At 42.4% G+C, this 26,675-nt stretch overlaps 1 protein-coding gene and 1 non-coding gene across 4 annotated transcripts in view; one reads left to right on the top strand and one right to left on the bottom strand.

The window, feature by feature from the left end:
- Mylk4 (myosin light chain kinase family member 4) overlaps positions 1 to 26,675 on the bottom strand; it is a 107,444-nt gene that overhangs the window by 28,769 nt on the left and 52,000 nt on the right. The window lies entirely within an intron of this gene.
- LOC121434187 lies at positions 25,043 to 25,148 on the top strand. The gene has a single exon (XR_005972402.1). It is a non-coding gene; the product is annotated as a U6 spliceosomal RNA (small nuclear RNA).

Here is a 26,675-nt window from a genome sequence, read left to right as displayed (position 1 = left end):
CCTTTTATAACAATTCTTTATAAATTTGTATTTTATGTATTTAAAAATATATATTAACAAAATTGAGCAAGCATAATTTATCTGTAACTATAATAAATGTCATTTCTAAAAATAAATATGCATACACATCATCAATGTATATAATTGATAGTATTTTAGAGTGAGCTAACCTTTTGCTGTTAACCATGTAAAGTCAAATAGTTCTCAGAGACCTAGTTTTCTAGGCCTGCTGGTTAGAGTTTTTCAGCTGACTCAAACTAATCACCTGGAAGAAGGAACCTCTACTGAGGAACTGCCTCCCACAAATGCGCTGAGGGCATTTTCTTGATTAATGATTGAGGTGGGAGTGTCCAGCCTATTGTGGGCAATACCACCCCTAGGCAGACGGTCCTGGGTTGTGTAAGAAAGGAGGCAGAGCGAGCCATTGAGAGCAAGACATTATGCAGTGTTTTTCCACAGTTCCTGCCCTGGCTTCCCTTGAGGAGCCAGTGCAATCAGGAAGAGTAAGGCAAAAACAAACAAACAAACAAACAAAAACCCTTTCTTCCCCAACTCACATTTTGGTTGTGTTGTTTGCTACAGTAACAGAAAGCAAGTTAGGACACTAGGCAACACTATTTCAGTACTGTTTTGATTTTTCTTAATTTTCAGTTTTGGAGGGAAAAACCATTCTAATTAGCTGGTTCAAGGACAAGTACATATCGAGAACTCTCGGCTCATTTCTTACCAAGTGTGTTTCTCTTTCTACAGTCTACTCTCTACATGAGGTCAAGATTCATTGCTTGGATGCCTGTTTTCATTGCTCATCATATACTTCATACTCTTGTCTCCTCTAGAGTTTGACTTGCCAAAGGATCCAACCACGCATATTGGTGAGCACCCACCGCTGGGGCATGAGTTCCTTTCTGTCCTGTATTTCAAACCCACTTCAGGGCCACATCCCAACTCTCCTGGAAGCAGTGAGATGACAGAATGGGAAATTAATCCATAAGTACAATTTTGCCTTCTCCCTCCTTCGTACCCATTCAATAAAAACTATCCTTCAAAAATCAATTAAGAAATGGATTTAACCTTAACAGTGACAGTAAAAGTGACACCTCCCTTGACTTCAACAATACTGTAGCCAGTGTTTGTGTCATTGGCCACCGACTGACACTTCTGTCCTCCAACTGGTATGTGGAGCCTTCCCTCTATTTTTGGTTCTCTAGCTCGAGAACAGAAGAATTTAGGGCTCAATAAAAAAAAAAAAAACCCACTCAGGAAAGCAATGTGCACTTAAGGGAGGAAGTGCCAGAAGAAATGATTCTGTGATTCTGCCATTGTGGGAGTGTTCTGCCATTCGGCTTCATTGCAGGGAAGCAAGGTTTCCCTGAGGACCATCTCTGATGCATCCCTGCTATAAAGTCACAATCCTTTGCTTCACATTAGAACAAAATGTTACACTATAATCACATCCCTGCATTTGGGGGTTATGACTGCTTCAGAACAGTAAATTCATAACATCACACAGGGAACATAACCAAAACTACACACTGAATAGTGGCTTTGTATCTCGTTGCTATGGCAATGCCAAAGTGACTTTCTGGTCACTTTAACCTAATGTCTAATAGTATAAAAACAAAATTATAATAATTTAAAATGAGGTTGTTAAATTTTAACTAGGTTCTTAATGGGAGAGATGAGAATAAAAATTCCTGACAGAATACAAAGAGAAAGATTTTTAGAAGAAATGGTAAAAGTATTTACATCTCCCTATTTGAGCGTAAAAGATTAATTATAACATCTTATGTCTATTTGTTTGTTTAGTGTGAGTGTGGCACAGCAGAGTGTGGAGCTGATTCTTTCCTTCCTCCATGTGGGTGCTGAAAACTGAGTACAGATCACCAGACTGGTAAGTCTTGGTAAGCAAGTACCTTGATCTGCTGTGCCATCTCACCAGCCTGATGAAGGATCAATTTTAGAGATCGTTTGCAAATAGATCTATTTCTCTTCAACGGCAGATGCTCTCTAATTCCCTGTGCTCTAAACACAGAGAAAACACCCCGTGTCGCTAGTCAGACAGGAGTAATTCTCACACAGCACAGCCTGTAATGTGGGCTGTGGGCACTGGCATGGGGTAAGGTAGGGCAGGGTCCCTCCGACGGAATCCAGGAAGGAAAGGGTTGGCCTTGACCTCGGAATGGTGGGAGCAGGAGCAACTCCTCCCTGAGCTGTGGGTGACGTCAAGCAGAATCAGTCACCTGAGTAAACAACCCAGCCCAGCAAATGAAAGCCTTCGGATATGTTCACAACCCTGGGAACAGTGCTTCATTCAGACCCATGAAAACCGGACTTCAGGGTCTGATGTGAAAGCTGACAGTTCAGGGAAGTCTAACCAGACCATCTGTCAAACGGAGATACATGAACGTAGAAGGTGAACTGCTGGCTTCTTCTAATTTTTAAAAGCAAACTGTTGTGTTTCTCAGCCCTCTCCAACAAAAAAAGCCAGTAAAGAACAATGTTGTTCCAATCATCCTCTTTGGCTATCCCCGCATGACAAAGGCCTTTTCCTTCCTTCCTTCCTTCCTTCCTTCCTTCCTTCCTTCTTCCCTTCCTTCCTTCCTTCTTCCCTTCCTTCTCTCCTTTCTTCTTTCCTTCCTTTAATTTGTTCTTTCCTTTTTTAATTGAGTGTTGAATCTAGGACCTCACACATGCTGGCCACAGAAGACAGATTGAGGCTGGCCAAAGAAGACAGAGTGTGGACCCCCAGGGTCTATCCACCATTATTAGAGTACAGGCTATGGGTCACAGCTGTGAATGCTCCCTTCCATGCTGTTATACAGCCTATCTCTGTCCATTTTAGTGGGAAAAAAACAATTAAAATAGCAAATTATACATATTTCCTAATGTTTAGTCCTACCATGAATCCTGTTATGCATTATCTTGGCTTTGCTTCATCTTACACCAGATGACTGGCCTGAGCTAGGCTAAGATACCTTGTAAAAGATTGATACTCCTTTTTAAAATTTTACGTATTTTTACTTAATTGCATGAGTGTTTTGCCTGTGTGTGTGTGTGTGTGTGTGTGTGTGTGTGTGTGTACTACATGTGTGCCTAGAACCTGAGAAAGCCAGAAGAGAGTATTGGATCCTTTGGAAATGGAGTTATGTTTTAAGTCGCATGTGTGTCCTGGAAGTCAAACCCAGGTCCTCTGGAAGAGCAGTCACTGCTCTTAACCACTGAGCCATTTCTCAGCTCCTCACATTTCTCTCTACTTCCCCCTCCCCCAGATTGAATGCTGAACCCTTTGACTTTGCTCTTTTCCTCAAAGGATGGCTTTTCCAAACCTGTTGACCCACCCCACCTCCACATCTGCCTTTTTTTTCTCCAAATATTCTTGACTCTATATGTCAGGTCCCCGGCTCCTGAAGATGTGGATAAAAGCCGTAGTAAAGTAGGTGGGTCCTGGACCATGAGGTCCTCCTAGCCCTGCTCACAGCTGTGTGACTGCAGCATACTGCAACCCTTGCAAGCCGCCACCTGTGCTGATTTGGGCCAGTCTAGCCCTTGTTTTCCATTTTCACTTGCCAAGTGCTGATTCCTCGATCCCACAAAAGCTGCATACCTCTTTGGTCTCATTCAGGGCAAAGTACCTACAAACCACTCATGTCGTAAGTCACAAAACAATCCCACACCAGTTCTGCCTCTTTCTCAACCTTGACTAGGTACACAATATTAGGTGGAGAGAATCCCAAATCCTCTTGCGAAAGTGACCTATGGAGTACCCAAGGAGAACTGTAAAATAAAAAAGTCAATACCCCTAACCACACCTCTGGTCCTTTGCCTGAAGTTCCTCTGCTTGCTTCTTGGTCACAACGTTTTAAAGCCAGGGAAAGACAAGATGAGGAGGAGGAACAGCATTTGACAAGGCACAGAATTGTAGATCTTTATATAGAAGCAAATCTGAAAACCATAAGCCGTGGAATCCTCAGGATTCTGTGGCAGGATAATACTTGAGCATGCTATAAACAGCAGTGTCACTTCTAAAGACTTGTGAACACGAGTCAGCAAATGATAAACCAAATTCACATGGAATCATTGTTCCTGTACAGTCATCTGGTTAAATTGATTCTTACATATAAAATTCTTCTTATACTACACATGATTAAGTCTTGGAAGATCTGTACATGAAGTTTACGGTGTTTTTTCATCACCCAATAAACCTTTTGATTCTTCTACTGTGGACAGTTTTAAGAGTATTCATTTCACTTAGTGTTCCTTGGTATGCATTTTATTTTAGACTCATTTTTATTCCTTCCTCTCCTGTCTCCTGCCCCAGGAAGGAAGGAAGGAAGGAAGGAGGGAGGGAGGGAAGGAGGGAGGGAGGGAGGGAGGGAGGGAAGGAAGGAAGAAAGGAAGGAAGGAAGGCAGGCAGAATCTCAGTCCCTCCCTCTCTATCTAGAATCTGCATTTAAACCAGTAATCAGACAATTTCTATGCATACTAAAATTTGAGAATATAGAACCAGAAAATCCATACAATGGACTGGTTTGAAAATTGCACAAATATTTGTGATCGCTTCATGGATATATTTAAGGCTGCATCCACTAGCTCCCTCACCAGCTAATCTCTTACCTATGTGAACAAAGACTGGGGAAGGGACAGGGACGACACTGAGCTGGTCTTCCTGTTTACTGGCCTCAAAGGGAGTCACTTTTGAGAACCCAACACTGGGAATAACTTCAATAAGGTTCTCAGAGTGTCCAGACACTGACAACGACCAGGACTTCCAGAAGGAGCTGGGGAAAGACAATGCATGATGGATGTATCATGCCTAGAACTTTCTACTAATTTCTGGGGTCTCCAGAATGGCCAGACCATGTAAGAGTAAGTTCCAAAGAACTATAAATACAGCAGCAGGGAATCTGAAGGAGACTGACCCCAGGATCTCTGCTGACATTAAAACCCACAGATGCTCAAGCTTCTTGCCTAGAAGAGTATAGCACTTACATAGAACTGGTACATATTCCACATGCTTCCAATAACATGCTGTAGCACTTACATGGAAATGGCACATGTTACATATGCTTCCAATTCTCCATAGCTTCCTAATGACGCTTACTTAGTGCAGTGTAATACTATGTGAATGGTTGCTAGACTCCACCACTCAGAAAATACTGATGTCTGTACATGTTCAAAGCTGACCGGTTTTTCCTCAAAATATTCAGTGGGTTGAAATTACAAGTGCAGGAACCGTTGTATGTAGAAATCAAGTCTGTGTATCCTGGTTGGCATACCCAGTGCAAAGAATACAGTTATGAAGAAGACAAGTGCTTTAACTTGGTTTCTCTTTTAAGGGGTGTCTATTAACATAAAGGAATAAAAAGTAATTTTATTCACCCAATGCCTATGGGGAGACAATGATCAAAGGTTTATTTCAATTCTGCCAGACAAGTTGGTGTTGATGAACCATTTCATTGGATGGTGACAAGAATTAACTTTGTATTGCATATTTCAAAACTGGAAAGAATAGGTTTTTAATATCCCCTACACACACACACACACACACACACACACACACACACACACGAAAAGGTAAGTTGGTGAAACACTAATGGATATGCTAATTAGATTTAATTGAATCTTCCTATGGTATAGATGCATAGATCAAATATCAATTTGTGTCTCATGAAAATACATAATTATTATGTCAATTGACTTTATCAAAATCAATAAAAATTTCAAATTATATACAACATATACTTCTTTATTCTATACTTCTCTATTTTTATTTGTAAGCTTTTTATTTATTTTTCAGTTGTTACATTTGTTTTAGTTTTGAGGCAAAGTCTTCTTGTACAACCCAGTTTGACCTTAAACTCAGGATTATCCTAACTCTGCTTCCCAAGTGCTGAAATTACACACTACCATGCCTAGCTGTCCTGGGTATGTTTAAATCCTCAGTTCTTGATGAGCATAAATAGCTTACTGCATGCTTCTTTTCATCTCATTGACTTTTGTTTTGTTGTGGACGTCAGAGAAATATTCAGCTGGTGCCCTGGTATTTTACTGGTTCTAAGCATAGAAATACCTCTACCATAATTGCTAAATAGGGGATTTTCTAAGACTCTCTTCCTGTGAGGACCATCATATTACCAATAGCCAGAGGGTCAGTGTCAGTTATGACCAGGGCTCCAGAACTGTGCTGTAATGTGATGTGTTCTGACAGGCGAGTTCTGACCAGGACAGAGAAATAGAAGTTGAAATAACCTGGTCATAAAAGTAGGCTGCTGGCCATGTGATTTTTCAATGAAAAGCAGGTAATTCTTACTACCTCTGTGCTATTTCTGTAAGCTGACTGGCAAGGGGAAAATGAAAGGGTGAACATCAAAAGTGTAAAGGATAGTAAGTGAAATAGAGGGTACCACCAATGCATGTTACAATCTTAGAGCTTGGGGCAATGGTCCTAAAATTTATAACTCCCCTTCCTTCTGATATTCTTCATCTGGCTTAGAGCCCAAGGACATCTCTCATAAGTTTGCCAGTGATTCTGATGCAAACGGTGCAGAAACCATACTTTGAAAAAAGCACGCAGAGCTCCTATACATTGTTCAAGACCTGACTTGGCAAAGTGTTCCTTTATGGATTCTTTCTCAGAAATGCTTGTCTTACATCCTGGTTCTCTACCTTGGTTGGCCCTGAATCTCACACATGGGTAACATCAGACCATGTTGGAAGTACTTGGTTACATGTTTGACCCTGCCTGGGCATCTCAGGATCTCTAACATCTAACTTCCTGTCCAGCAGGTGACAGACAAGCACTAATAGACTGCTTCATTCATTAGTAAGCTAGGAGGCAAACCCCAGGCAGTGGCTGAGCATATTGAATACCTGTATAAAATGTTCCTTGAGACCATGCAATAGGATACATGTTACTATTCTCTTTCAGCAGCAGACCCTGATATCCAGCTCCCAGAATCCTCTAGTGCTCAAAAGTACTTTCATGTAGAGACTAGAGTCATATTGGACCTTTATAGGACTGCAAATGTTTGTGTCACCACTAACATCTGGAACTCTATTTCTAGTGTGGTTTTGTAAAGTAATACACTATTTGATCACCTTCTCAACAAATGCCTTATTCCTAATGAGAATCAGAACGTGCACTACAAATGTTCTTTTGTTTAATGTGCACGGTTAAGATCTGTTCTCCACATTTCTGCACTGGCTGTAACTTATTCCGCATGTAACTTCTTTAACACATTAGCACAGAGGGACGCTTCGTGAATATTCTGATGAGAAAGGAGAAGAGGTTTGAGTTAGGCACTATCCCTGCCACTGTTCACTTGATAACAATTATGGAATCTAATTTTACCAAAAGGCAAGAGCAGGCAGAAGCTATTTCCTTTGACATATTTGATAAAACGTCAATGCCTAACACTAAATCAGGTGTGAAATAAATGTCTTTCTTTATTATGTTACTATTCAAGTCCTTCACATCCAGGCAAGGGAGCACTAAGCCTATTGTTCCAGGTGTATATGAGGATGAGGCAGGGCTACTTCTTCCCAGCAGTTCAGGACTAGCCTAGCCTAGACAACATAATAAGACCTACCTAGAGGGGTGTTCGTTGCAATATTTTTGATGTCAGTTAAGTAGGTAGTATGATTACATATCACATGTGTTTCTACTGTCCCTCAGCTTTATACAAACTACAGAATGGCAGGGAAACTAGAGGAAAGCCTGACGCCATCAATGGCCACCCCGTGAAGCTTCTGAGGCAAGAAACCACTTCTCAGGGCCTTTGCCAAGTATCCTGACTCCTGGAACCTGCCCTCCATTGTGAAGATGGCTTCCCAGTGGTGGGGCTCCCAGTCAGGAATGTCTCTCCTAAGATCAGGCTTTCACTGCATCCGGGACTCAACCAGAATTCTGCTGGACTCAGCCAACACAGTTCCCCAGGTGTCTCTATCTGAGGCTCTAAGGGTGAATGGAGTCCACGAACTCAACGTTCTGTTTGCTGTAAATCCTAGTGTTTACACACGGGCGGAGGGGTGTACTTGAGATCTAATTTAGCGACTCCTGTGGTGTCTAAGAAAACTCTTGGACTCAGCCTTAGCCTGGGCAGTGCTTGAAAACTCTGAGGGCTACCTTCCCTCCTTGGCAGTGGAAGTCTCCACACGGAGTTCTCCAGAGCAGAAAGGATGTACCGGGCAGGGTATGTGCTCAGAGGCAGCAAATGGCTGCAGATTTGCTCCTTCTTCCCCTTCACAGCAGTAAATAAAAGCTTACAACGAGGTGACAGCCGGCCTCTGCAGCATGCCACAATCACAGATGGAAAGTTCAATTACGGGTATTCCAAGAGCAGAAGTGAAGTCTGCTTCCAGTTAGAAATCTCGTATAAAGCCCTGCTCCATCTGGGTTTACTACAGGCAGCTGTGCCTTCCCAACTGCTCGGTGAACTTCCCTTCCCTGTGAACACTACCCTACAGAAGCATGCAAACACAGCCACCTAAAGCAGCACATGTCCTGCATAAGACAACACGGGACCGCATACGTGTGCTCTCTTCCAATTACTAAGGTCTTTTATGCGTCACAATCACTGCCTGAGATAGTTTGGCAAATTGCAGAAAGGAAATCTAAATTGTGAAATGAGAACCTTCTTTAAACCATACAAGTAACGTTCCCCAGCTATTCTGATTCTCTGTCCTTATTTTGTGTATATGGGACATATACATTACCCTGCATGGCTTGAATCCTTGGAAAACACAGGGTTTCTTTTTTGAATGAGCCACTCAGACATGAAACCTTAAATTAAGTTTAGCCTCCATTTACAAGCTGCGCAGCTATTGAAGTTGAGGTTGTATCCGTTCTCTTAGGAGATGCTTGAACTTGTTCACCATGACTGCTGTGGCTTGTCTCTTGCTTGAGATGCCCATCACTGTCTTTTGTGACACCTCTCTATACTGGCCATCATAACGCCCTGAGAGTTGTCTGCTAGTCTTCTTGGCATCTATGAACTTGGAGCAGAATTATTCTCACTCCTCTTGGTAAGCTCATGCAGCCTTCAACTCTACACCAATCACTTCAAAATGCATCTTTATTCCTATAAAACAACAATAAGCTGGGCGGTGGTGGCGCACACCTTTAATCCCAGCACTCGGGAGGCAGAGGCAGGCGGATCTCTGGGAGTTCGAGGCCAGCCTGGTCTACAAGAGCTAGTTCCGGGATGGGCACCAAAGCTACAGAGAAAACATGTCTAGAAAAACCAAAACAAACAAACAAACAAACAACAATAATTACTGAATCTTAACATCTGATTATACTGTGAAGTGTGTGTGTGTGTGTGTTTGCATGTGTGTGTGTGTGTGTGTTTGTGTGTGTGTGTGTGTGTGAGAGAGAGAGAGAGAGAGAGAGAGAGAGAGAGAGAGAGAGAGAGATAAATGTACATGTGGGTGTTTGCATCTGTATGTACATGGAGGCCAGGGGATGTTGGATGTCCTGTTTTTGTCACCTTATTCCTTTGAGACAGGGTCTTTCAATGAACTTGAAGCTAAGCTGGCAGCCAGCAGATTCAGTAATGTTCTGTTATCCACCTTGGACAATGCTGGGGTTAAAAGCTCATGTGTGGCCACACTCAGTTTTTCGCATGAGTGCTGGGGACTTGAACTCAGAGGTTCACATTAGCCCAGAAAGTGTTCTTCCCTACTGAGTCATATTCCCAGAACCAAGGATTTTGAAGTCTATGTATCAGAAAAAGGAAACATCATCTTACATTAACATCTCATACTCTATCTAAATTAGCTTGTTGTTGTAGTTTGGATATGGAACGTTCTTCATAGGTCATGTCTTCACAGACTTCAACTTGGCACTGTTGGTAGGTAGTGGAACCTTTAAGAGCTGAGGTTTAGCAAAAGGTCTAAAGTCACTGGGGGGGTACATCCTCAAGGGATTGTGGATGTCAGCCTTTTCCTCTATCTCTCTGTTTCCAGACTGCATAAGATGAATTTCATTCTAACACAGGCCTCTTCCTATGATATATTGCACATTCTCCCTCTACACATACAGTTAGCAATGGAGCTTCCTGACCATAGATTAAAAAAACCAAAACTATGAGCTGAAATCAATCCTCTTTCATCTGTGACTTATTTGGGGAACTATGGAGTTTGGAGCTAGACAGAAACTGATCTGTGAAGAAGTTTCACCTAAGATTCCAAGATCAGGACTGCAGAAATGTCAGCTTGTAAAATGCCTGATATGCAAACATTAGGATCTGAGATCAGATTTCCAGTATCCATGTCAACGCTCAACATAGTAACATATATCTGTGACATCAGCACTGGTGGGAACAGAGACAACAAAAATGGCATCAGGCATGAAGAAATAAGCAGAGCACACAGCTAACAATCTGGTAAAAACTGCTCCCAACACCCACTTTAAGTATTGTTCATTTTTCTTCAGCAAGTGATGTGTTTTTAATGTCGAGTCAAGGTTGAGAACAATTGTCCTAGGGTTGCCTGGATAAATGCCATCACTTTTAATTCGCAACCTTGTCTTGTCTTCAGTAGACAGTGACTTTTGTAGCCCTAGAGGCCTCTCTGAATTTGGGTAATGAGGAACTGATTCACCAAATAATAACAGTGTACGTTGAGAGACACTAGCACTGGCCAACAAAGGAACAAAGTACTGTCCTCATTCTCTGGCAACTATAGTGCAAAGCCAAAATAAAATCTTCCATATATGAATATATACATATATGAATATATATATATATATATATAATTTCAAGAAGAAATAAGTGCTGGCAAGTTGGCTCAGCTAGTAAAGGCTCTTGTCAATAAGCCTGATAACCTAGGTTTATTCCTAGAGACCTACATGATTGAAGATGAGAACCAACTCCTGTAAGATATCATTTTACTTCCACGGGCATATGGTAGCACAATCCCTCCTGCCCCCAACACATACACACAATAAATGAATAAACAAATAAATGTAAAGCAGGAGATAATTTCACTAAAATATTTAGCTAAATCTGCCCTAAGGTACTCCCATTTCTGATAACCAAGATGAAGTCTCATTGGCTGGATACATTAAAAGTAGAGTCTTTAAAATTGACAAACTTTTCAAGCACACATTTCCTCAGCTACACTTTATCTACACCACACTTTCCTCGTCTACAACTTTTCAGGCACTGGGCACACTTTCAGTTTGAAGTGAGACACCAGTCTAGCAGGTGCTTGCGACTCTGCTGTCGGGAGCTCTCATGTTGTGCGGCTCCTTAGATTAGAAGTCTTGCTAACACTCTTTAAACCTGGTGTTGAAAAGCTTGGCAAGGGTTAAGGAAGCAGACTGATGTTAGTGTATCATAAGGGTCTGGAGTGCTGGTTCAATGGTTAAGAGCACTTGCTGTTCCTGCAAAGGGCCAGGTTTGATTCCCAGCAACCACACGGCAGTTCGCAAATATCTGTACTCCAGTTTCAGGAGATCTGATGCCCTCTTCCAAGGGCACCAGGCCCACATTTGGTGGATAAACATATATACAGGCAAAGCATACATACAATAAAAGTAATAATTAAAAAATACTATTTTATCATAGACAATATTTTATTATGTCCAAGACCTTAAAACTCTCCCCTTTCCCATCTTCCTTTCTTTGTATTAATGTTTTGGATGTGTTATTAACCCCAAACTTAATGACCAGTTGCTTCCATTCCCTGCTGTCATTTCCTATTACAATGTATTATTCAATTCTCTTGCTTTGGCTCAGTAAGGATGAAATGAAATGGGGGACAAGAGTATTTTAATTTTCCAAAGTACCTGTACGTTACTTTGACACAGAAGAACAGTTGTCTGGGTAGCTGACCTGAGCTTTACTGTAGAGAGCTAGCCCTGTGGAATAGCTGCACATAAACAACCTTTACTAGGCAGTACTAGCTGAGAAGCTAGGAGGTGTAAGTATGCTATGGAAGGTCATTTGAAACACACATTCAATTATCTATGAACTGAAAAGAACTTTTAAGAAAGGTGAAGTTGGGTATCCTTTTTTAAGGCAAAATTTAAGGTATATAACTTTAAAGTAGGTTCTGAGAATTTCATTCCAACAGCAACATACAACGATGGATGTTTCCAGAATAACTAAAACTCTTTCTTCTAGTCGTGGTGTCTAGTATGGCACTGTGGCACTTAGGCTAAGATCTGTAACATGAAACACAAGCTATGCTTTGTGCAAGCAGATATATATCAGAAGACAAACTAGAGTGGGTCATGTGAAGAAGCTTTATCTTATCTTTTAAATGTAGAAGAAAGAGACTATTGTTAGCTGATTTATTTAAAGGAATCATCATAATGTCTCCACCAGTGTTCTAGTAAGCCAACACCTTCAAGCCTTGCTCTTTGGTGCCCCATAACAGCAGCTTCATCATGCTTTGGGGCTCATGTTCAGCAGAGGCCACCCGAGTTGATGGGTGAACTCTATGGAGAGTAGCTGGAAATCTAAGCCAGTTCCCTGTAGTCTTTCAACAGCTTCACAAACTGCATGCACAGACATCTGTGTATCCTCTGTGATAAACAGCTAGTTAGCAGATTCTAGAAGCTAGATTGTCTATGGAAAATCCAGCCCAGGCCTGTGTGCCAACCTCAGACCACTCCAATCCAAGCTGAAAGACAATAGTAATTCAAAGGACATTGCCAGTCATACAATCAGTGTGTAGTCAGTGTGTTCTCTGACGACAACAGTAATGGCGAATTCATTAGTCTATGCCATCGTGGTTCAAGAAAGTGATTTGTATATCATCACAGATGTGTGCAATGGTTTCTAAACTTAGGACAGGGATCTTAAAGAGAGCTCATTTGATAAAATGCTTGTTAGACAATGAGACCCTGAGTTACATCTTTTGGACCTAGCATTGAGAGACAGGGTGGGAGTGCTGGTGACAAACTTGCTCAGCAGGTAAAAATGTTCACTGCAGCGCTTGACAACCTGAGTTTGATGTCTGAAATCCTCACAGAAAATGAGAAAACAAATGTAGTGGTATATTATTTGTATTTTGACAAATAAATCTAGCCTGAAGACCAGAGGCAAAGCTGAAGTCACTAGAGGTCAGGCAATGGTGACATATACCTTTAATCTCAGGATTTGGGAGACAGATGGATCTCTGTGAGTTCAAGGCCACCCTGGGCTATATGAGATCAATGCAGAAACAAATTGAGGTAGTGGTGCCTCATCTTTAATCCCAGCACTAGAGGAAATATAAAATGAGAGGAGAGAGGCTCTCTGCTTAGTCTGAGGTTGCCCAGCCTTGATAGAGGTAAAGTTTCTCTAGTGGCTTGACTGCTTTGCTTTTCTAGGTTTCAGGCAAGATTTATTTATCAAAATACAAATAATATACCACTACAAACAAACTCCTACAAGCTGTTCTCTGACCTCTACACTCTTGACATGAAATCTCCCCTTCATTAAAATAAAGAATTAAAATTCTTTTAGAAAGTTGAGTATAGTGGTGTGCAATTGAAATCCCAGTGCTGGAGAAGCAGAGAAAGAAGAAGGTCCTTGGGGCCTACTGGTCAGCCAGCCTAGCTTCATCAGCAGGCCCCAGATCAATGAGAGATACTGTCTCAGAAAGCATGAGGGATGGCTTCTGAGAAACAGTACTCAGGATTGACCTCTGTCATCTTCATACATGTTTACACACATTAGCACATACAAATTCACACACACACATACACACACATATCAAAATAATAAATTTAAGATAAACAGAAGAGACCTGACCAATTTAAACATTAATAATTTGCAGGGGGATTTGGTAGCTAAGAAAACCCCTTGAGATATGCCTGTCCTCACCAAACTGCACTGCACTGAACTTCAAAATACTAAGGTATAGGTGAACACTCTCTGAACCACTCAACAGAGTAACTTGCTTCAAGCCCAGAAAAGTCCTGAAGAAGGGAAGCTACCCAAAGCCATCATAGTGTTCAATCTATGGGATCATCTCTGTCAAAACGAATTACTGACTTAGAGCTGGATGCCAAAAACTGTGGTCTGAAAAAACATTGTCCAAAGATCTGTGTATAAGAAGTTTGGGCATCAGTGGATGGTGCTGGGAGGTGGGAAAACCTTTACCAGGTAGAGCCTAGTGGGAGGAAGTTAGGTCATTGTGGCTGTGCCCTTGAAACAGATAATAGGACCTCAGCATCCTTTCTCTTTTTCCTTTCTGGTCACCACTAGATGAACAAACGTCTTTACCACTTCCTTCCCACCATGATGGCCTGCCTTGCCATAGGCCTAAAAGCAATGGAGTCAAGCAACCATGGACTGAAACTTCTTAAGTCATGAACCAAAATAAACTTTTCCTCCTAATACACTAATATCTCAAGTACTTCGTGACAGTATTCGAAAGCTGAATAACACATAGGCTGTGATCCCATGTCTTCTGACCAACCATGTGTCCTGGAGGAAGGCACAAACAACATCTGCCTCTGTCCATCACATATATTACATAAAACTGTGAGAGCAATGCACAGTGGAATAAGTGAAAGTTTAGAAAAAGAGAAATAAGGAAGTGTTTTAATTCAATTTAGTCTTCCCCCTGACTAGCATGTTCAAGGTCTTCACAAACAGCAGTGCACTGATGCTCTGTCTACTGCTAAAACAGAAGGTTCTCCATGTGTGGATCTCAGCCTTGAGTCTTTGTCACCTCTGCAGAAATTGGAGTGGCGTCTATGCTTGACCCTTACACGAGGAAAGACACTTTCCTTTTTACATAACAACCACAGAAAGCTGCCCCTAGTAATGTGTGAGGCAGCACATTCCCCACCCACGGAGTCAGGACAGGGTTTCACAGCCCAGACTCTCCCGGGAGGTCAGCAAGGAACAGCAAAGGCTGGTGGTGCAGCCAGTTCCTGTTAAAGGTCACGTCTCTCTTTTAGCCTAAGCATAGGCTGTCAAATGTGTCCTGGGTTGCCTTTGGTGGAGGGATCTGGCTTTTAAATTTTTCCTCTTCAAATAATAAGTTGTGGTCACTCCCATTCAAAGTCAGGGTGAAGAGCAACTTTTTCCTTGTGTGAAAAATAATATGTACCCAACCATAATGAGGTGCACTCTACAACAATGGCTATTGTCAAAAATGGGGCATTGGTAAGGAAGTAGAAAAACTGGAAGTTTTGTGTGGTATTGACAAAAATGTAAAATTAGGTACCATGCTATGATAAGGCATGTGGAAGTCCCTCAAAAGAGGAAACATGACACCTCTCTGTGATCTAGCAATCGCACTTCTAGGTCTTTACACACAAGAATGGAAAGCAGGGTGTCTCAGAGTTTCTATTGTGGTGATAAACACCATGACCGGAAGCAAACTGGGAAGGAAAAGGCTTATTCTGCTTACACTTGTGCATCACAGTCCTTCATCAAAGGAAGTCAGGGCAGGAACCTGGAGGCATGGACTGAAGGAGCCATGAGGAATTCTGCTTGCTGGCTTCCTCCTTATGGCTTTCTCTGCCTGACTTCTTATAGCACCAACCCAGGGGTGGCACGGTGGCACTGCCCACAGTCAGTTGTCGCCTCCCACATCAATTATCAATCACAATATATACCACACACTTTCCCAGACGCCAATCTGGTGGGGGCATTTCTCAACTGAGGTTCTCTCTTCTAAAATGACTCTAGCTCAAGTCAAGTTGACATAAAACTGGTCATCACCTAGGGCTAGGTGCACGCTGGTGTCCACGGCAACACTACTCACAACAGCCAAAAGGTGGAACCCAATCTAGCAACAGAAGAACTAGTAAACACCATGTGATGAGTGCTTATAATGTAATATTTAGCAGCATTAAGAAGGAAGCACAGGACAGGTGGTGGTGACACACGCCTTTAATCCCAGCGCTCGGGAGGCAGAGGCAGGCAGATTTGAGTTCCAGGCCAGCCTGATCTATAAGAGCTAGTTCCAAGACAGGCTCCAAAGCTATAGGGAAACCTGGCCTCAAAAAAAAAAAAAAGAAAGAAAGAAAGAAAGAAAGAAGGAGGAGAGGAAGAGGAAGAAGAAGAAGAAGAGGAAGAGGAAGAGGAGGAGGAGGAGCAGGAGGAGGAGGAGCAGGAGGAGGAGGAGCAGGAGGAGGAAGAAGGACATTCTAACATGCTTCTACACAGACAAACTAGAAGAACATTATTCTCAGCGAAATCTGTCAACCAAAAAAGAATAAATAGTATATGGTTGCACTTACAGGAGAACTTGCGATAGACATATTCATAAGGTGGAAAATATAGCAAGAACACAACAAGGAAGGTAACAGGTGTTTAATGGGTGTACTCTTCATCTGTGAAGATAAAGAGATCGGGATGCTGATGTCAGTGGGTATTAGAGATAGCTGAGGTCAGTGGGTATCAAGAAATAGCTGAGGTCAGTGAGAGAAAGCATACAAATGCATTGAAAGCCTGAGCTGTGTCCTGAAAGATGCTGAAAACAGGTGTATGTGGTAGGTCACACCTGTAATTCCAGTATTTGAAGGGCTGAGGTAGCAGGATTACCATGAGCTCAAGGTCAGCCTGGGCTACAGAATGGAACCTTTTGTGGGGGAAACTGACACATTTATTAAAATGGTTGCCATGTGTGCTCTATAATTGGGTAAAATCCTGGCCTGATAATTTCTTAGCACACAATCTTTGGCTATTAAGCACCCCTACCCCCCGTTTTGCCTCAACTTTCTATGCCTGGTGGTTTCACAATTGCTTAATGGGAAGCACTCAGACCTGAGTCAGCACATGATAAACTCTAATAACCTCTGACGTGAACAATGGAAAGAGACTGGTGTCACTCCAGAAAAGCAGGGACTCTCTTCTGCAGGGTCCTTAACTTCTGAGAATGGGAACTGAAAGAGGCGTCAGATAGATGGTCAAAACCATTGGGCGATTGCAAGGTGAGGAAGGAGGAGAGACAGGAACAAAGGCAGCTCTGTGACAGCAGCCAGTGTGGCCAATATGAACTTCTGAACCTTCCTTCCAAGAGCGGCACAAGGAAATAAAAAACAACTTTGTTCAATATTTTAAAAGTCCAGTGGTAATTCCCGTAAAGTCTGACCCTTCGTAAGGCATTTCAGGCTCACATGTTAAATTTCTTCTGTACCGTCTTCTTGGTAGAAATTCACACCTGATCAAACATCTGTAAATGAGCTGGTATAAAAAGTGAAACCCCTTAACTATAAGGCCAATCCCCAAGCAGACCTCCGGGGCACAGATTGCCTCTCACTGCTGAAATCTAATTGACACCTGCTGTGGTTGCTTGTGGCTGACAGAGGGGCTGTGACCCTGAACCACCCCAAGTAGCTACTAAGTGGGATTCAGAGGTATGGATCTTGCAGGTCCTATGTCCCTCACACATAAATTGAAAGTTAGACTGCAAGCTAGGGCTACTCAACTTGGCGGTCTTATTGGATGGATGCGTTTGAGACACTCCCATTTAAAAAAACAAACAAACAAACAAAACAGTAGGCAGACCTTATTATTGTAAGCCTACATCTGAAATCCAAAGTTATCCAAAACTTGAAATTCCTGGAATGTCATAGAATACTACAAGTCAAAACACCACATGCAACCTCATATGACATACTAAAACCACTGTGGAAGATGACAGTCAGTGTATGTGTACAAGGTATATCTATAACGTACATGTATCTCATTAGACCTCAGCCCCATCTCCAAGATATGTCACTATTAAATGCAGGTATTTCCAAATGCAAAACACGTCCAATGCCAGGCTTTTCAGAGAAGGAACACTCAATGAGTATTTCCCTTCTCCTGGGGAAATAGCTACTGAGGAGTCAAGCAACTTGCTTGATGAACAGCTGGGACTCGGATCCACATCTGACTTCACACTGAGTGCCCCTCACTGCTATCTTTGACTGCCTGCTTTGAGAAGTACTGTGAATCCAGTGCCTTAAGATTTCTCCTGGAGCCATGGAGCATTGTAGACGTGAGGAGTCTTGTGGCCTCTGTCCCACACACCAAGATGGCTCTGCACACAAGCCTAGAGGCATCCAGCATAGCCTGTCAAACAGCCAAAGGCTGCTAATCTATTCAAATTCCCTCCCTGCCATCTTCTGTCCACATAGGTATCTGTGAAGCTATGTCCTTCAGGTTCTGTTGCAGATAGGGTGGCCAATAAAATAAGCATAACAGAATAAAAGTCTTCCATAGAGAACTGTCTGCTCTTCTATGGCCTTGCCTTTCTTGAGCTGCAGGAAGAGCAGTGTGGTAACTATAACAGGAGCTCAGCAGCTACTTTGAACCCATGAGGGTGGGGTGGGGGTCAAAGATTTGGGCTCTAAACATTCTAACTTGCCTCTAGAATCCTGTGTTCCGGGGCTTTGATTTTTACATATCTAGTCTGCCATAGTTAGGTAGGGCTCTGCTAGAAGATGCATGCAATCCCCAGCTAATACATGGAATGTCTGGTTACTGGGTCATACCATTGTTTTTATACCCTTGTGGTTAGTAAGAGTCACATTTACTTGAAAGAATAATGGATAAAAATAGCTATTTGTCTTGTTTTTGTTTTCTTCAACAGCAAATAGCAGAAGCACCGATGCTGTTAAGAGGAGTCTGTGAATGTCTCTCTGTCTTACATTAAGAAGAGGGGAGATGGCTGGTCATTTTAACTTTTGATGAGCTGAAAAGCCAGTCTCCTCAGGTCTCTGGGGTGGCTTTCTAGGGCAGTCTCCAGAATCACAATGGGGTGCTCTTTCATCCTACTGACACCCTCTCCCTTCTGTGGTAGACTGAATGGAAATGGGGCTGGCTTTTGAGTCGCCTGGCTTCCCAGGAAACATTCCCAGCATTCTTCATAAAACGACTCTTCAAAGAGCAGGATGTGCAACTAAATCTCAGGCTCCATCCTGGAGTTACATCCACCCACACATGGGGAAAAACTTTCTTGCCAGCTTCACACGTACAAAAAGCACACTGATTTTTTTTTTTAAATCTGGAATAGAGGAGAAAGGAGGGAGAGAAGGGAAGTGGAAAGAAAGGGAGGGAGGAAGAGCCATGGGCAGCATGTGGGGAAACCAAATGCCAACACCTTGACCTGGAAGGCAGAGACAGCAGAGACACAGTTTGCTTCCATGTTCCCTGACAGTCCTGAAGAACTCAAGAGAGGGTGACAACACCCCAGGAAAATGGTCAGTTTAAAGCAATAAAATATACAATGACATTCTGTCCAAATACCGAATGGGAAGTGCTAATAGATCAGCATTAACTGGCTGCGAGAAGGCGCAGAGGCATCTAGCCTTATACTGCCTGCCTATGCTTAGTCGTTCATTAGTTATAACTGATACCCGGCCTTTCGCAGTTGCTCTTGCTACTGTTTTCATGAGGATGAGCCAAAACAATTCCAAGTTCAAGCAGATGAGAAGTCTGTTAGAAAATTCCCAAACCGTGGGTCAAGCGTGTGGAACATCAGGTTCACACCATCAGGCAGCATTTGGAGTGTGAGGAACTTGTTTTTTCTACCTACACAGGTTCCAGTAATAACTACTAGGTTTTTTTCCTCACCTGTGTTGGCAACTGATTTGCCCATTTTGTTTTCGATGCTGGGAATAGAAGCCAAGGTTTTTCGTGTATTAGACAACACGTCTAATCACTGAGCCACATCCACACCCACACCTCCACCTATAAGGCTCTTTTAAAATCGAAGTTTCTTCTTGTCAAATAAGACAAAGATAAACTTTCACCGAGTTCCTTATCTCTAGCTGTAAATGAGCAGTGTCTGTAGGAAGTTGTCCTGGATATCCAGCAATGATGCCATGTCCTCTCAGTAGAGATGTGGGCTGTTTAAAAGGTATTCGCTCCTTTTCAATGATAGTAGGGTCTCAATGCTGCTGGCATGTCTACAGGCGTATCAGGAGAACTCCCATGTTACAGGCATATCAGAACTCCCATTTGAAACACACCTGTTCGCCTTTTCTATCAAGCACTCTTGAGTTATGTCCACTCATGCATGGGGAAGCTACTCCAGCCAGCTTCACACAATGCATATCAGGGACCAGGGAGAAAGAAGGGAGGGAGAGAAGGGAAGTAGAGGTGGAGTCCAGGGAAGGAGAAGACTATGCTCTGCTGCAACAGTCCAGAGATTTGGGAATGGCAAATGTAGGAGCCAGCCATGATAAGCTAAATATGAACAGATCACCCAAAGGAAGTTCTTTACTTCCAACCATTATCACCTGCCAGTATAGGACTCAGCCCTTGATAAGTTTAATACAGGCCTGAGTCTCAGTAGTTTACCCAGAAGCAATACCTGGTTGTAGGAAGGACCAGAAACTAGATAACCTGAGCACCACCCAAGAACAGACCATCCAAAGGAAATGCCTAACGTTCCAACTGCTGTAGATAGGATCACCTGCCAGCACACACTCACCAGGACACCCTAGACAAATGTCAGCCTCAGAAAACAAATGTCCTGAACCTCAGAAACCGCTCATCCCCACCTTTACTACTATAAAAACCCAACTCTAACTGAGCTTGGGGCTCTTCGTTTATTCCAACATGTTGGACATGCGGAGAGACAGAGTTTGCAAACTTGCTTAAAATAAAGGCTCTTTGCTTTCACATACAGAACTCGGTCTCCTTGTTGGCTTTTGGGGGACTTTGCGGATTTGGGGTGGGGGACTTTGCGGATTTGGGGTGGGGGACTTTGCGGATTTGGGGTGGGGGACTTTGCGGATTTGGGCATAACAGCAAACAACCACTCAATCAAAAGACGGGAGAGGAGGGAACACTAGTAGAGTTGTGGAACTAAGCATTGCCAAGAAAGCTAAATCTTAAGTAGAACAGAAAAGGTGGAGAAGCAGTTTGCATTCTATATTGAACCTTCATTAATCTGTTACCCAAGTAAAAAGCAAAACAAAGACACTCAAAAATATAAGGTCTCAAAATAGTTTATAATTCTCCATCATGTCTTAGGAAGCAACTGAAGGTTATAGTCCACTTGAATGAGACGTTAAAAAGAAATTACAGCTGGGTGTGGTGGCACACACCTTTAATCCCAGCACTAAGGAGATAGAGGCAGGTGGGTCTCTGAGTTTGAGGCCAGCCTGGTCTACAAAGTGAGTTCAGGACAGCCAGGGCTGTCCTGAGAGAGAAACCCTGTCTTGGAAAAAAAATTAAAACGGAGGCTATCCATTGCAGAAGACGACTTCCTACCATCTGGGACCAACCTGTATCAGCTGTTTTGGGTACTGTGGGATAAAGTCAAGACTGACCAGGACTGATTTGGAGACTTTTCTCCAAGAACATAACGTTTGTAGACTGTATAATACATCTGAATGTGTGTAGAAATTATTTGCATGATCAGTTTTGAGCTAATGATATGTTTTTACTAATCAAAAAAATTTCAACCAATAACTCCAGGGTAGGGGGAACAGGTTAGGAAGGATTAAAGTTATGATAATGTTCCACTTTGCCATCATCCATGAGTGGGATTTTCCAGATTAACTCCTATTTAGCAAAAAATTGTAACAATACCATCTTGGAAGAAGAGGACCAAGAAGGACAGCATGAATGTGTGTGTGTGTGTGTGTGTGTGTGTGTGTGTGTGTGTGTACCTGTGTTGGAGATAGAAGCTGTGTGTAGGAGGAGTGTTTTGTAGGTGGAAGGTGGAAGAGATCTAATTTATATCTCCTTTTTTAAAGAAGTCATTTTAAAAAAAGCTTAAGTATGAAAAATCAAAAAGAACAGGCACATACTATTTAAGTATGCAAAGCAAGTACCAAAAGAATTGATACATTAAATTGGTAAATAAAGTGAAAATGGGAAGAGGAGTATGGATTGCTGTTTTCATGAAAACTTTTTAGAAGCTTATGAGTTTTCATATCACATAAGTATATAACTATCAAAGATATGTATGTATAACAATATTAAACACTTAATATAGTTATAAATGGATTTTCCTAAATTTAGCATGACATTCACTGCTACATCATCTCAATAATTAGCATTTCTTCAATAAAATAGAAACAACTCATTTTTATACTTCTTTAATTTCATTTTATTTTAGACTTTATATATGTGAGTGTCCTGTCTGCATATATAAATGCATACCACGTGTGTGCCTGGTGTCCACAGAGGTCAGAAGAGAATATTGGTCCTCTTGGAACTAGAGTTGCAAGTGTTTGTGAGCTACCATTTGGGTTCTGGGAACTGAACCTGGGTCCTCTGTAAGAGCAACAACAAATGCTCCTAACCACTGAGCCATCTCTCCAGGGCCTTTCCTTAATTTTTAAAAAGTGAATACCAACAATTATTAAAGTGGTTAAGTAAGATTTGAAACATATTTCTTTGATTTCCCATCTTCCCAGAACATGGAGGAAAGTCCACTTTACAGCTCTAATTTGAAACAAATCTGCTCAAGAAATCCAGTAATCAAATATGTGGAAATATAGAAGACGCAGAGGTTTCTTACAATCACTAGGTGACCTCCTTTTGCCTTGAGTCACATAAGGTTCGCCTACCCTCAATGGCAGTGCTGGGTCTGTATTTGTCTTTCTGTGTTTCTTCTTCATTCATGTGCTAGTTAGAGATCCTCAGAAACTCAGAATTGGGCTTTTTCCCCTCACTGAGAGCTCAGAGGGATGCCCTTCATTAGGCTTCTACCGCTCACAGAAGTCTCACCTGTGGTCAGTTGCTGCCACCCTTCACACTGGCTTTGCTGACTAAGCACTTCAAAGATGACGTTGTCCTCTTTCTGTAATTTAAAGTGATATTTCTCTTTGTCCAGTGTCTACCTCAGATGAACAATCTACATCCTGGACATTCCAGTAACTGCTCAACCAGCCCCAATCTAAGGAGCCATAGCAGCTTGATCTGGTCAGGGACAGGAATCCCAGAGGGTCCAATATGCAGGAGCTATAAAACAGCACCTCTGGTTTTGATCTCCCTAAGGAGAAATCAAGACCTAGCTCATATAGAAAAGTAGTTATAAATCTTTCGTCAGCCCATGTTTAAGATATGATCTATGAAGGATAAATGAAAGCCAGGGGACATTGTTTAGAATATAAAATGTGCTGTAGTGGGGAAGGCTTGGCTTCCAGATGGTACTACTGGGAGGCAGTAGAGCCTTTAAGCGGGAGGGCTAGTAGGAAGACACAGGTGGACAGGTGGCGGTGAGTGGGAAGGTGTGTCCGCGAAGGAAACTGTGGGACTCTCAACCCCTCTCACTTTCTTTTATTTATTGACCACAGAGTGAGCGGTCTGGTTGCTGTACACTCCTCCCATGATATATACTCTCCCCGGTACACTCCAAGAAATGCATCCTTTGGCATTCTTTCTTGTTTTTTTTTTTTTTAATCTGTTGCCAGAAAGCCCAAGACACTTGAACCTACTCCAAAGCTTATCATTTATTGGGTATCTGGAGGAATCTGTTCTGTAACCATGGGTTTAAGAGTGGCAGCCTACGGAGTCTAACGTTTTAACAGGATACAAATCTCACACCACATGAAGAGAAAATTATCAGATGTCTCACTGGCTATGAAGGACATGGGGAGAGCCTCACATTCTAAAAACCCAGGAAACACGAAGTTCAAATGTATAGAAACTCTATTTAGAAAGTACATTGTAGGCAAGTAAGATGTTGAGCTTCTCTTTTAAGTTAAATCTTGATAGGTAGAGCATTTTTTAAATGAATTTATGTTTGGCAGAGCATATCACTAGAAATCAAAATTTGGCTGGATTTGCTGTTTTGAATAATTCTATAGTTCAGAAGTTCCATGTGTACATAGAGCATTTGATCTTTTATGATGGACCTAGCAGGTGGGTATCTAGCCACAAACTTCTCACTTCAGACACCTATTCTGGAATAGAATTATCTCAGTATTTGGAAGGTCTGTTTATGTATATATATATATATATATATATATATATATATATATTTCTGGTCTCTTATCTATAAAATACTGATATGAGGGGTCTTCCAAGAGGCAGGATATCGCAGGGTGCACCTCTTTCTCTTGGCTTCCTTAGTGCTTCATCAGCTACTCATGCTGCCAAACACCTCATACGGACAGGATCATCAGAACCCTTGTAAAAACGCTTGTACACATTGGATATGTTTAGGAACTAACGCACTGCATAGGAAAGTCCAGTAATAGAACTGAGACTCTCTGCTGACAGAGTTTGTAAAAGTAAAACATTTCGGGTTAAACAGATGTAATAAAAACCAGAAAAGATGGAGTGGGTGAGAATAGAGAAGGGACCTGGGCACACAAAGCCATATCCATTTTTTCCAAGAAATGGTTTTAAGAGTTTTTAGAAGGCAGGCAAGCAGTTAGCATGAAACCGGATCCCCAGGGTTAGGTGTTTGCTTAGCCGAGGTGTGCTCTCCTTTCTTCCCATGAGAAAACCACTCAAATGCAGAGGAGACAAAAGCCATGCCCAGAGTTGTTGGGTTTTTACCAAAGATGAGGAAGCACAGAGAAAACTTGAAATGACTCAAAGGAACTGCAAACCAAAGTAGCAGTTGTCAGCTCTGTCTAAACTTAACCGAAGACAACTCTGGTTCAATAAATTACCAAGTAAATACCTCCACGTGGTATTACTACTTCACAGCAGCAAAGACCCATTTGGTGGTAGCTAATGCACTCACGCTGTGGACATCTCAGAGTGTGATCTAAAGGGTGGTCCTTGCAGAGGCCTCTGTGCATACAAACAGCAGAGGTGTTGGCAGCAAGAATGGAACCCCAAAGGCACCTGGGACTTGCTTTCTGCTCTTCGTCCGTCTTCCTGAGTTTTTAAGAACAGGCTCCCTTAAGTAAAACTCCAAGGCAGTTGCCCTCCAAAACAGAAGCAAGCTACGACTGGGCTTCAAGTGTGAGAAATAGCCACCGCTCTAAGATCCTACCTTCCAGAGAAGCACAAGACCCTGGGAAGTCTCACAAGTTTCTAAAATTAAATGGAAGTTGAGAAGAGTAGGAAGATGGTGGGCGGGAGGGGCTGATGCCAGCTGCAGACCAGGAGACAGCAGGGAGCCTCATTTCCAAAGCTGATTCCCAGTGACAGAGTTCTTTCCCAGAAAAGAAGCTAGTGATACTCTGCTCCCTTCAGCAGCACATAAACAAAAACTGAAACCATACAGAAAGATTAACATGGCCCACGTGCAAGGATGACACCCAAATTTCTGAAGCACGCCATATTTTAGAGAGAGAGAGGGAGAGAGGATCTGAAGTTTGGTGGGTGGAAAGGTAGGAGTAAATCCAGGAAGAATGAGGAAGGAAAATGAATATGATTTAAAAAAAATATATGGCATGAAATTCTGAAGGAATAAATAAAACATTCTGCTCTCACATCAGTGATTTAAACTTTCAGAACAACTAACTCAGAGTTGTTGTATCTGAACGGGAAGATCACAGACTTTTTTTTTTTTTTTTTTTTTTTTGGTTTTTTGAGACAGGGTTTCTCTGTGGTTTTGGAGCCTGTCCTGGAACTAGCTCTTGTAGACCAGGCTGGTCTCGAACTCACAGAGATCCGCCTGCCTCTGCCTCCCAAGTGCTGGGATTAAAGGCGTGTGCCACCACCGCCCGACAAGATCACAGACTTTTATTGCCTAGGTCAGGAATGCTTGAGGTGTTTTTAAAAGGGCACAGTTAGTTCTTATCTCATCATGATCACTATTAATAGTTATCGTTTATAATGGGCTTACTCTGGTCCTAACAGGCCTTATTAAAGGTCTGCCTCTACCTCATATGTGCTAAGCACCCCTCCCCCCATTATACACTCGAAAGGCTAAATGATGTATCCAAGGCCATACAGTGCTAAGTAGCAGAGCTTATATCTATTTTTTAACAACAGTTCCAAGAACTGGGGAGTGTAGCTTGATGGTAAAACATTTGCCTAACACTTAAAAGCCCTGCGTTCCTTCTCTAGCAGGAAAGAAATGTGAACAGTTGGGTGCAAATCCCTTTCTGCAGTACACTTTGCTTTTGAGTATTTTTCATGGCCGACATAGCAGTGCAATGAAACCTGGTTATTTTCTGCAGAACGGGAGGAGTTAGTTCCCCTCCAGAGAGCCAACTTTGCATCTTTTATTTAACTCGCCCTTTATGTATTATCCAAAGGAAGAGCTTGGAAACAAAATAAAACACGTTGGTAATGCCTGGTAAGGTTGAAAGTTCCGGAATCAGATCCCTGTGGCCCAAGCCCATTTGCCTTCTCACGCTGGCCTTCAGCAAAGTCCTGTTTTAGGCCATGTGCATGCGGACTCTGCATTCTTTCCCATCTGAGACCCCTCTCTTCCTGCTTGCTCCACTGGCGGTCCTGGGCATGAGCACTCCAGGGGAGGCCCAGGCTAAGAACCAGCTGGGGGCCCACAGAATGAACTTCTGTTCTGGTTGCCACAGCAACCAAAAATTCCTTGGCACCTGGTAGGCTTCTCCCTGACATGGAAATCACATAACTTCACATGTGCTTTCTCTTGGTTTTCTAAGCCCTCGTTAACTCTACTCCCAGTGAGAAGACTCCCTGGGACCATAGTCTTACTTGGATTGAATCTACCCAGGTCCAGCCCCAAGAAGCTGGAGGAAAAAAATTGGCGAATATTAACCGTGCCCATCAGTATTGGGGGTTGGGTATTTGAGTTGTATTTGCATTTCCAGTACGCAGTATCAAAATGAAGTCTCTGGTGGCTGCTATTCCTACTTGCGATGCAATGGTCCCCAGGATGCCCCA

The sequence above is a fragment of the Microtus oregoni genome, unplaced genomic scaffold (assembly GCF_018167655.1).
Source record: "Microtus oregoni isolate MIOR12 unplaced genomic scaffold, Mior012 000042F_ref0000377, whole genome shotgun sequence".
In the NCBI taxonomy this organism is placed as follows: Eukaryota; Metazoa; Chordata; class Mammalia; order Rodentia; family Cricetidae; genus Microtus; species Microtus oregoni.
The sequence above is the reverse complement of the archived record's forward strand: the minus strand, read 5'-3'. Positions and strand labels throughout refer to the sequence as shown.